At 42.4% G+C, this 12,848-nt stretch overlaps 2 protein-coding genes across 4 annotated transcripts in view; both read right to left on the bottom strand.

Annotated features, from left to right (window-relative positions):
• ANKFN1 (ankyrin repeat and fibronectin type III domain containing 1) overlaps nucleotides 1–12,848 on the bottom strand; it is a 250,655-nt gene that overhangs the window by 140,396 nt on the left and 97,411 nt on the right. For all 3 annotated transcript variants that reach the window (XM_082212408.1, XM_082212407.1, XM_082212409.1), the window contains one exon: nucleotides 16–116. The gene's annotated coding sequence lies outside the window, so the exon portion shown is untranslated. The remainder of the gene's footprint in view (nucleotides 1–15; nucleotides 117–12,848) is intronic.
• The window catches only part of NOG (noggin), a 228,734-nt gene that overhangs the window by 201,919 nt on the left and 13,967 nt on the right, over nucleotides 1–12,848 (bottom strand). The window lies entirely within an intron of this gene.

Here is a 12,848-nt window from a genome sequence, read left to right as displayed (position 1 = left end):
TTAAATTTCACTCACCCGTCTAGGAGGAGGAGGCTGAAGAGAAGCAAGTTGGTGCCAATTGTCCACTAATTTCATTCAATACATTGGTTTTTTTTGAGTGTAGCTGTGTGCTGAAGCTTCCAGGCAGAGAGAGAGGGAGAGAGAGAAAGAAAGAAAGAGAGAGAGAGAGTGAACCTCTTCCCTATACTGAGCGAATGATTAATATATAAATATATATATATTCACCATCAGCAGGGGCTGAAGTTGAACATCAGTACTGTAAAAAGCTTTATGCAAAACGTAAAGCACGCAAAAGAACAGAGAGGAGGGCTAGCAGCGACATGAGGCAATATCCAAATAAACAGAACTGAATTCTTTAACACTTTCTGCCCTCTTGGCACTGTAGCTAATACACCCGCTTTTCAGAGTCTTGTTTTGTGTTGTCAAGGAAGCCTCTGGCTATATGATGCGATCTGCTGTTATCCTGTTGTGTCTCTCAGAACTGATCAGACCAGCGAGGAAGGAGAGAGAGAGAGAGAGAGATAGAGATAGAGAGAGAGAGAGAGAGAGAGAGAGAGAGAGAGAAATTGCCCAGAGTAAACAAAAACCAGAATGGTAAGCAACTGTCACTCTGGCTGATCAAACAGGCAATCATAGAGCAGCCATTTAAACAACCACCACAATTAGTTTTATGTGAAATCCCTAAGAAGGTAAGACCTCTGAGCTCATCACTTGGTCCAGCAGTTTATGGTCACATCTGACGAAGTGGTCTCTCATTTGCCCCACTTCCGGGTCCACTGCCTGCAATTGCAGCAACAAAGCAACAGCTACATCCATAGCTCTGGGGCACCTGCAAGATAATGGGAAAGAATCCCAGCCAGCCAGCACTGAACAGGTGAGCACCCCAAAGGTTATGAAATCTGCCCACACGCAAACCAAAACATTGCAGCTCCAATTATGCTTAGATTTAAGCTGTAGCAAATCCTAGCACGCATCTTTTGCAGTGCCTTGAACTATGTGATAAAAAAGGCATTCGTAAAATGTGCAATTTGAAAGAGGTTTGTGGTGTTGTGGTGTGTGTGTTGTTTTTTTTAATGGACTCTCCTAGGGTTTCAAAAGTACCGTACGCTAAAAATACAGCTATGTGTTTTATCTAAGATAAAAATGACTGAACGCCATACTATACAGTCCTGGTTCATTTCAGCCAACCGTAAGAGTCCTGTTAAGCACCTAGCAACAGAATAAAATTAAGAGAGCCTTTAGGACATTCATTGCAGATCCTGCCATTTTCAATCGTCTGCAACATTGTTTTATAATGCTCCAGTGTATTTTCTGGGAGTTTGGTTATGTAAGGCAACCAATGGGCTCATCCGCTATGTGGAATCATTTGGAGAAGTGCTGAGATCCTATGAATTGCTGAGCAACCCCTTTTCTCTTTAGTTTTCAGCATCTTCTGGAACTCCTACAGGCAAATGCTTAATATTACTTAACGGGGGCTAAGAATTCCTTAATCCACATCATTAACCATCATGTCAAATGCCCAATTCAAGGTGTTTAAAGAGGGAGAAAGAGGAGCTTTCAAGGAACACAGATGACTATATTGGAGATCTGCAGTGTGAGCATGGAATCCAGGTGGTGGCAGCTTACGCCAGACTAATTCATGCAACATTTAAGTAGGCAGCCTTGCATATAGGCAGAGCTGGTGATGATAATGCAGTCTGTCATTATACAGGCTGTTTGACAGGACAAGTAGGCACTTCAGAATCTCTGGACTGTGGCTATATGAAATCTGGATGCTTTGGGTAACAGGAAACGCTACCCATGAAGGCTGAAATTCTAACCCTGAATACCCTGGAATAGGTCCCATGGAATTCAATAGGACTTACTTCTGAGAAGGCAATGATTACTGCAATGTGTTATTTGTAGGGCTGCCTCTGAAGATGGTTTGGAAACTTCAGCTGGTGCAGAATTCAGCGGCCAGGTTGCTCACTGATGGTTTGAGCATATTACACCAATCCTGGTCCAACTGCAGTGGCTACCAGTGAGTTTCCGGGCCCAATTCAAAGTGCTGGTTTTGACCTATAAAGCCTTAAAGGGCTCAGGACCGCAATAACTCAAGGACTGCCTCTTTCCATATGAACCTACCTGGACCCTGAGATCATCTTCTGAGGCCCTTCTTCGTGTGCCTCCTCCTCAAGAGGTTCGGAGGGTGGCAACATGAGAACGGGGCCTTCTCTGCAGTGGCTCCCTGTTTGTGGAATGCTCTCCCCAGGGAAGTTCCCCTGGCACCTTCATAATACACCTTTAGGCGCCAGCCAAAAACATTCCTTTTTAACCAGGCATTTGGTTGATCTGATTTACATCCTATGCCCTTTTAGAATGTGGTTTTTTGGGGGAGGGTATTGGGTTGCTGTTTTTACTTTTATTAGGTATTGTATGGTTTTATATCTTAATTTTACCCCTGGGTATAGGGCTCTATATAAATTCAATCAATCAATCAATCAATCAATCAATCAATCAATCAATCAAGGCATAGTCAGCCTTGTGCCATAAATCTTTTCCACCTCTCTTGCCTGCCTTTTCTATCAATCGTCCAACTCTGCCCGACTCCCATAACCTGAAAGTTTCTACACAACCCACCACCCAAGCTCTATATTTATTTATCCCCCAAGAGTTAAATTATTCAGGAATAACTTATTCATGGCCATTTATCTGCTGCCTCTTATCAGTGTCCAGACATCCTGCTTCACACGTTGCCCTGGTGATGTAGTTGTCCCCAAGGTACCTGAGAAGCTGTTTATGTTAGAGGTTCCCTGGGAGAGGAGACATGAGTGAGAGTCAATTGCCTTGTACAGTAGTACCTCCGGTTACATACACTTCAGGTTACATATACTTCAGGTTACACACTCCACTAACCCATAAATAGTGCTTCAGGTTAAGAACTTTGCTTCAGGATAATAACAGAAATCGTGCTCTGGCAGTGCGGCGGCAGTGGGAGGCCCCATTAGCTAAAGTGGTGCTTCAGGTTAAGAACAGTTTTAGGTTAAGAATGGACCTCCGGAACGAATTACCGTATTTTTTGCACCATAACACTCACTTTTTTCCTCCTAGAAAGCAAGGGGAAATGTCTGTGCGTGTTATGGAGGGAATGCCTACGGGTGGCATGCCTACGGATTTTCCTCCTCTAAAAACTATGTGCGTGTTATGGTCGGGTGCGTGTTATAGAGCGAAAAATATGGTAAGTACTTAACCCGAGTTACCACTGTATAACTCTATCTAGGGTCATGCACATGAGATATGGCTGAACAACCAGCTTCTTCCGAGTTTCAGAAGGAAGCAAACAAACAACCCCCGAGTCTCTTCCCAAAAGTGATCTCCTTGTGTGAGTTGTGTAACTGAGCATAGCATCAATGGCTCTGTTTCTGTGAAAATAAAATCGGTTGCATTTAATGGAAGCAGATGTGTGATCTTGCATGAATGAGTTGGAGGCACCCACTTATTCTGGTAACTTAAGTAGATCACTTGTATATGCAGGGTTTTCCCTCTTCAGTTGCCCACAAGCTAATAACTGAAACCAACTCTGAGTCGCCATTTCAGCAGATTTGGATCCAAGACGTGAATTGGCCTGGTTCTAGGTTGTTATTTTGGGGTAGCGGTGATGTCAATAATCTTATCTAAAGCCCATGTAGGATTTTAGTAGCAATCGAAAACCCGAAAATAGCTATGAAGGCAACATATGAACATCACAGCTTAGAGTGATAGTTTCTAGCATCATAATATAGACCTAGTTCCCCATCCCTTTTTTTTTAAAAAAAGATATTTATTAGAAGTTTAAAAATTACAGAAGAAAGAAGAAAAGAAAACAACAAAAAAATTAACAGAACATACATTACAATACATAAAAAACACATAAAAAACAATACAACAATACAGCAAAATAGAACAATAACATTAAAACACACATCCAATATTCCATATCATTATCTTTCATTTACTTGTTTCATCGACCTCCTCACACCTCCCTTTTTGTATTCTAGTTTAATTAATTGTTTCAGCAATTTCTTTCCATCTTTCTCAATTTTTATTGTATAATTTATCTTAACGGTCTAACCTATTAATTAACTCAACAAATCCTTTCCATCTTTCACTATGTTCTGTCATTAAATTTACCTTAATTTATTTTAACCTTATCTTACCATAAAAAGCCTTAAAACTTAATACATATTTATACATAACTCCTTATATCATTTCTACTAAAGCCAAATAGTTTCATTTCAACATTTTTCCTAACACTCATTAATTTTACACTAATTCTCAAAATAATTTTTAAAAAAACTTTCTTCCAATCTTCATCCAAAGTCTCTTCTTCCTGGTCTCGGGTTATGTCAGTCCTTTCTATCCATTCCATCTAGTCCATCAACCTGGTGATCTTGTGTCCGAGGCTCTTAAGTCTTTTCCATGTCCCTTCTGCAGATCTTCTTCTTGTTTATACCTGCACTTTACTTTGTCTTTTGTTGATCTTTTTCTTAATTTCTTTCCTTTCTCATTGAGGAGTAGGTCTTGGGGAGACTCCAACCCAACAATATCTCTGTCCCCCCTCGACAGGTCAGCCCATTCTCCACAGTCAGCACTGTAATCCAGAAAGTATTTAAAAGCATGTTTCAAAGTCCCTCCAAAGTTAAGAGCCCCCACAACTCCAGACCCCCCCTGGCCCAAAACCAAATCCCAAAAGCCAAAACGTCCCTGCCTAGGGGGATCCGACCAACTTCCCATGTCCAAACCAAACAATACTCCCTCTCTCCAAATCTGACTTTCTCCAGGTTCAGTCTTCAAAAACAGCAGCTTATGCTCCTGCAGGGCCTCGGGTCTCTCCATTTGTGTTACTTGAGGTTCAACAACAACCTCCTCCATTATCTTCTGCACTTGCACTTGCCCTGTCAAACCAGAGTCCTGGGTTGGTTCTTGAATGGTTTCTATATGAGTATTCACTGTTTGTCCAAAATTATTGACTGCAACAGTCATCAAATCCATCTTCTCATGCAGCTGCTCCAGCAAAGCGCTTGTCTTGCAAAGAGCAAGCACCAAAACTTCTTCTAAACACATTCTTATCCAAGGTCAGGGTCTGGTCTCACGATCCTTAATCTCCACAGCTGTGAAATTCCCCAGATCGACTCCAGCAACAGTTTAACAAGCTCCCTCTAGAGGAGACAATTTCAATTTGTATCCATCTTTTGAAAGCAGGTCCAACAAAAGAAAATTACTTTCACCCCATCCCTATCTATCAATGGGTACAACAATATTTTTTCTAAATTCTCACAAGAGACTTTTAATTCATATGATCCTTATTTATAAATATAATTATATTTCAGCACCCATGTAGTGAAGTCATACTGACCCACATTATGCATATATGAATGTTTAATGTCCTAGTATTTCTAGGGGTGTTTGCACATGCAAACAGCCTCTACACATTCCCTCCTGGTGCTTCTTGGGTACATGTGGCAAAGAGCATTTTGTGAAGCATTAATCCACTCTTGCTTTAATTTCTATGATCATGACACTGCTATTCAACATCCAAGGATGGTTTGAGTGCACAATAGCATGTACGAAACACCTCTCGTTTGGCTGTTGCAGGAGAAGAAAACACCATCAATTCTCTGTACTATTTAATGGCTTAATCATACAAGCAGGAGAAGTGAGGAAGTTGATGAGAGGGCCCAGCTCTGCTCAGTTTCCAAATATCCCCTGGTTCTACAGTTGCTGGTTATTGTTGTTGTTTAGTCGTTTAGTCATGTCCGACTCTTCGTGACCCCAAGGACCAGAGCACGCCAGGCACTTCTGTCTTCCACTGCCCCCCGCAATTTACTCAAACTCATGCTGGTAGCTTCAAGAACACTATCCAACCATCTCGTCCTCTGTCGTCCCCTTCTCCTTGTGCCCTCCATCTTTCCCAACATCAGGGTCTTTTCCAGGGAGTCTTCTCTTCTCATGAGGTGGCCAAAGTATTGGAGTCTCAGCTTCAGGATCTGTCCTTCCAGTGAGCACTCAGGGCTGATTTCCTTCAAAATGGATAGGTTTGATCTTCTTCCTGTCCACGGGACTCTCAAGAGTCTCCTCCAGCACCATAATTCAAAAGCATCCATTCTTCGGCGATCAGCCTTCTTTATGGTCCAGCTCTCACTTCCATACATCACTACTGGGAAAACCATAGCTTTAACTATACGGACCTTTGTTGGCAAGGTGATGTCTCTGTTTTTTAGGATGCTGTCTAGGTTTGTCATTGCTTTTCTCCCAAGAAGCAGGCGTCTTTTAATTTCGTGGCTGCTGTCACCATCTGCAGTGATCATGGAGCCCAAGAAAGTAAAATCTCTCACTACCTCCATTTCTTCCCCTTCTTTTGCCAGGAGGTGATGGGACCAGTGGCCAAGATCTTCGTTTTTTTGATGTTGAGCTTCAAACCATATTATGTGTTCTCCTCTTTCACCCTTATTAAAAGGTTCTTGTTGCTGGTTATAAAACCCAACAAAACATAAAGTGAATGTGCAAAGTTTGGCAAATGTTGACATTCAGATATGAATGCTGTCAGGTCCAGAAATAAATGTCTACTTTTTTATTGATGACAATCACACTTAGGTGTCTATGTCAACATTTTGTGACTTTTTGAATGTTCATGAAATTTGATAAGTGACTATCAGCATTCAGCAAGTTGTTGCCTTTTACAAATGAACAGCCCTTTTCTAATATTTTATATACATTTTGATTATTCTTGTAAATGTGGCACTTCAGGAATGGTTAGCCTATAAGTTGGAAAAACTCTCTTTCCTGGATATCAGTATTGAAAAGGATGAGAGTCATTCTTACTGTGCTTGGCCATAGGATCCTTCGGGGAAACCTGCCTGGCCATTTAGGAAAGATCATGCAAGACTCTGATATGGAATCAAACGTGAACTTACCTATATGAACAAATACAGAATTGGCTTTAAAATGGAAATTTTATGAACTCTCAATAGCCTATAACCAGATCTATTACTTCCTATGCATTCCAACTAGTCAAAACTTACACATTCAGTGAGAATGTCCAACAGAAGGCAAGGAACCAACAACTTCTAGGAAACTGTGGGTGCTATTTATTCAGCTTTGAATATTACCTTGTTTCAACCACCTTGCCTTTGCACTTACAGTGGTACCTCAGGTTAAGAACTTAATTCGTTCCGGAGGTCCATTCTTAACCTGAAACTGTTTTTAACCTGAGGAACCACTTTAGCTAATGGGGCCTCCTGCTGCCACTGCACTGCCAAAGCACGATTTCTGTTCTCATCCTGAAGCAAAGTTCTTAACCCGAGGTACTATTTTTGGGTTAGCGGAGTCTGTAACCTGAAGCGTATGTAACCTGAAGCATCTGTAACCCGAGGTACCACTGTACTTTCAAGATGGCCATAAGGAATTGATAGTTGAAAGCAACCACAGGTTCCCAAAATCTAAGCCCAACCTTCTTTCCCCACCTGAAGTTGTTCCTGTCCCAGGCTAGTTCATCATCAGCAATCTTATTTATTCCACAGCACAGAACAGAGCAGCAAAGCAATTGCCTTTCTTTAATGAAATTGGTCTGACTACCTGTGGTTGAGGACAACCACAAATTGTTTTCTTCTTATTGCTGTAGCATCTAAAATTATGCATTTTACCAAACAAATAAGACGGTGGCTAACATGCTGGGAGCTGGTTTCTGTTTCAATTTATGACAATTTCTGGGCTTTGAAATGTGAGCTGCGCCACTTGCGAGGCTGGTGGGCGAACTCTGCAAGCAAAAAGGAAATGTTTTCTGCTTATAGCTTGCTTGCTTATCTATTATCATTTTTATTACCCAGAGCACTTTGCATTTTACAAAAGTTGCACATGGGGCAAAGTCCTCTGCTGTTCTTGGAATGTCATCTAAGTTGCTATGAAATGAAGAAATGGCAATGGTCAGGAAATGGGGCTAGCTTGACAACTTTGACCAAAACTCAAAAAAGACAACCCTACAGAACAAGAGGAGGTGGTGAATGTCCTGTGTGAGTGTCTAGAGGCGGCTGGAGGATGGATGGTTGTTAATGGATTGAGGTTGAATCCTGACAAGACAGGAGTACAGTGGTACCTCAGGTTACAGATGTTTCAGGTTACAGACTCTGCTTACCCAGACATAGTAAGCGCCGAGGGCCTTCTGGCGGTTCCCTCATTGCGAGAAGTAAGGTTACAGGGAACCAGGCAGAGGGCCTTCTCGGTAGTGGCGCCTGCCCTGTGGAACGCCCTCCCAGCAGATGTCAAAGCAATAAACAACTATTTTACTTTTAAAAGTCATCTGTAGGCAGCCCTCTTTAGGGAGGTTTTTAATGTTTGATGCTGTATTGTTTTTAATATTCAGTTGGAAGCCACCCAGAGTGGCTGGGGAAACCCAGCCAGATGGGCGGGGTATAAATAATAAATTATTATTATTATTATTATTATTATTATTATTATTATTATTATTATTATAGTACCCGGGTTAAGAACTTTGCTTCAGGTTGAGAACAGAAATCGCGCGGCAGTGGCGCAGCGGCAGCGGGAGGCCCCATTAGCTAAAGTGGTGCTTCAGGTTAAGAACAGTTTCAGGTTAAGAACAGACCTCCAGAAAGAATTAAGTTCTTAACCCGAGGTACCACTGTACTGTTTTGTGGGGACAGGGGACCTGCAGTTGTGGGGGGCTCCCTGGTCCTGAATGCAGTAAAAACAAAAAGGTAAAGGACCCCTGGACAGTTAAGTCCAGTCAAAGGCGACTATGGGGTTGTGGTGCTCCTCTTGCTTTCAGGCCGAGGGAGCCGGTGTTTGTCCACAAACAGCTTTCTGAGTCATGACTAAACAGTTTCTGGCACAACAGAACACTGTGATGGAAACCAGAGTGCACAGAAATGCTGTTTACCTTCCCGCCGCAGTGGTACCTATTTATCTACTTGCACTGGCGTGCTTTCGAACTGCTAGGTTGGCAGGAGCAGGGACAGAGCAACGGGAGCTCAACCCGTCACAGGGATTCAAAATGCCAACCTTCTGATCGGCAAGCCCAAGACACGGGACGTGGGTGGCGCTGTGATCTAAACCACTGAGCCTGAATGCGTAACTGCTATAACTGTGTTGCTATTATTTGTAGGCCTGATTCACAAATGTGGGCACCTAATTTCCTTTCCACAGTTGATTACTAGACGTTTAACATTACCGGGCTGTTGAAGGCACGAACTGATTCTGTTGCAAGACGTGTCTAAGCAGCTATCACCAAGACATCAACATTGCACACGTGAATGTCCCTTATTCAATGTCACATGAGACGCGTGGGCAAAGTGTCGCAATTTAATTACTAACGTTCGAGCCACATAATAAATGATCCTGATGTTATCTTACTGAATGCTCATTTGAAACACACGCCACATGGTGCAGCTACAGGCACTCCCTGGAACAAGGGCTGCTAATGTGTAAGGCCTTTGCAACCGGGTTAATAGATATTTGCAATAGTAGTGAGCAACTTAGCTGGCTTAATTAAAGAAAGGACTTTTGTTTCACTGTTAGGAACTCATTTCCTCCTGGGTCAGGATTTGGTGGTTTTTCAGCTATCACTCAACCCTCCACTGTACTTAATAGTCTCCATTTGGGAAAACATATTAAATGTTACTGAAAGAAAATTACTTGAAGGGGAGACAAAAAAAACCTCCACCACCCAGTTTCCCGTATACACATTTCTATATGTCTATGTACACAATACATTGTTCATTTATCTGTATCTATCTATTAATCTAGTTTTATGTCTCTCTCTTTCCCAACCCACTTTCCAAATAGTGGAAAATTCAGTGAAGCCCTAAAAAGACTAGTTTCTCCTCCTTTTCAGAAGGAAGCATGGTACTTTCATAACCAGCTTATTTATAAATGCTGAGGTTGAGGAAGGCTGAATGGGTGCAGCAGTTCTGGGATGCTTGGAGAATTTGCACAGCATAAAATCCTTGGTGAATATGATGAATCCACCACCATAAGGAATGATTAATGGATTGGACTGAGCTTTTCTGCAAGTTTATACACTGATTCAGACCGAAGACGTGGTTTCTCAAACTCTGCAGTAGAAAAAGGCATACACAGTATAAAAGCGTAAGAACTCTAGACTTAATTATACACATACTTCCTGGTCTTCTGATCCAGAGCTGGTGTGGACATTACATTTGCCATGGGGTTTAGCATTCTTGTGGTGGCTTTCCCATTTCCTAAGCATTTTGCCTGCTAAAATTTATCGCATACTCCAGGGAACATCATGCTTTCTGCCAGCAAATGATATTGACAATGGAGGGGACAGGGACTTGTTACATTATGACCTCTAACTCACAGTGAGTTATAATATATTGGGGGGTGGGAAATTTGCTCTGAAGTCCCAGAGTGACTGTGAATAGAGAAGAAATTTGATTCAATTCCTACTTTCTGAAATAATATAAAAACTTGAAACAAAGCCATTTTGGGGAAACTTTTTGCTTCTCTGAATTTTGCAATACAGCTTTCTAGCCAAGCAACACATACTAAGCCTCAAACACTAAAGTATGCATAAAATTGCATATATTAGTGAAAATGGCATACAAAAATGTATCATGTTAAGGGAAACCGTGTGACAAAAATGTTGTCGTTAGGAGAAATTTGCACTCAAATGCTAATGAATTTTCAAGATGACTTAAAAAAACTGATATGGAAATGTGCAGAACTCAACTTACATTGGAAAAACAAGAAACTGAAATTGACAGATCCATTCACCCCCAGATTCAACCCAGAAGAGCAGAGAGAGATTAGAGATCTGCATGGGGTAATTTTGCAGTCAGGTATCAACAGTGCCATCTGAACACGCCTCCTATCACAGATGCTATGTAACTTCAGAAAACGGAAGAAGGGTAAAGAGTGCTAATACAACAATAAGTTGCTCACTAATTGAAGTGAGTCTTCATCAGTTCATGCACATGCTATCAGCTAATTAGCTGACTAATTAATGTTGCGATCACAGATTGACAATATAGGCAATATTTCTAAAGTATTTAAGTAAGCTAGCAGAGCACATCAGCTAAATAAGACTAGGATTTTATGGCTTGCTTGGGAAAATCAGCTTAAAACCACATTGTTCTAATCATGCAATGTGCACTCACATGAAACAGCTTGGATTTTATCGGGACAGGTTGGGGGACCTTTTCAGAAGAGGTGGAGAAATTTAGCACATCCCAAGCTACTTAGCAGTCAGCTCCCACGGAAGGTGGTCCATTAAGGGCAAATGGAGAACTGCACCACCAGCTTCAGTCTGCTCTCAGCCACCCCCCTACCTGCCTGCCTTCCAACTTACAAACAGTTCAGGAGATGGCACTGCCTGTCAGCTGCCTCCTTCTCCTCTTCACTCTCAAGGTTGCCCTTGTAGAACTCAGGAGGAAAGAGGATGAAGGCAAAACTAGAATTAGCTGGCTGTGCCCATCATTTCCTCTGGTTTGCTTTCCCTGCCCTCCACCCCACCAGCCACAACGGGCACTAGGCACTGATTAACTTCAAAAGGAAGTGCTAGCTACACAATCAGGAGCAACAGCAGCAGCAGCAACAACAACAACAGCAACAACAATAATAATAACTGGCTGGGCTTCCCCAGCCACTCAGGGCGGCTTCCAACAAAATACTAAAATACAGTAATCCATCAAACATTAAAAGCTTCCCTAAACAGGGCTGTCTTCAGATGTCTTCTAAATATCAGGTAGTTGTTTATCTCTTTGACATCTGGTGGGAGGGCGTTCCACAGGGTGGGCGCCACTACCGAGAAGGCCCTCTGCCTGGTTCCCTGTAATTTGGCTTCTCGCAGTGAGGGAACCGCCAGAAGGCCCTCGGCACTGGACCTCAGTGTCTGGGTAGAACGATGGGGGTGGAGACGCTCCTTCAGTTGCCAACCTCTCCATCCCTCAATCCATATATTCATCTGATGTTGAGGATCCCTCAGATAAAAAGCTTGCCACATTACTCTTACCCCAGATGCAACCCCATGTGATTCAGAACTGTGCATAATTTCACCACGACAGACAGTAGGAGAAATTGGTGAAAGGCAAACTGCAGCAGAATAGAAACAGCGCTGCGTGTGACAAATCCAGGACAGAATGGAGAACAAAGCTTTCTTACCTCCCTCACTGCAGTAAGCTACTGTTGTTTGAAATGGTGTGTGAATGCACCTTATGAGTCTAATCTAAATTCCTTTGGAATAAGCTCACTGCTCAGCAGCATTTGGAGGAGAGATGAATTAGTTAAAGGCTATGGTAATATTCAAGGCTATGGTAATATTATCTCAGATCAATATGCACAACACAGGAGAAAAGGATTGTCTGGTCTACAGGTGAGAGGACCACATGGCTTGCCACTTATGGTTACTTCTGTTAGAATTCCTGCTCCGTGACTGCAGTCATAGGATTGTTGTCTTTCACATGACGTTATATGTTTTGACTCCACAAAGTGGGGAGTGATGGAGACAGGATGTTTGTGTTACTGTGTTCCATGAAGAGGGACTGTTGTCCTTTGTTCATTCTCTTTGCTATCTGATGCTAGAGAGAGAGGGAGCCATGTTGCAGTGCTCCGTGTGTGTTTATAGGTAAATAAAGTAGATTAGCCAAAATGCTGAGTTGCTGAGGTCTGTTACGCAACTGTGCAAACTCTTCGGATCCCTAAGTGTGCTGGTGTCGGTTGGCATCGGTCGCTGTGATGTTCGGGCAGAAGAAAGCTTTTGAAGCTCCCGAACAATTGACCAGGAGGGAGGGAACATGCCAGTCGGGCATGTGTCTCTGCCAGGGTCCTGCTCGAGTGTAGGAAGAGCTCCTAACAAC

Source organism: Podarcis vaucheri (assembly GCF_965113315.1).
Source record: "Podarcis vaucheri genome assembly, chromosome: 2".
NCBI classification, from domain to species: Eukaryota; Metazoa; Chordata; class Lepidosauria; order Squamata; family Lacertidae; genus Podarcis; species Podarcis vaucheri.
The sequence above is the reverse complement of the archived record's forward strand: the minus strand, read 5'-3'. Positions and strand labels throughout refer to the sequence as shown.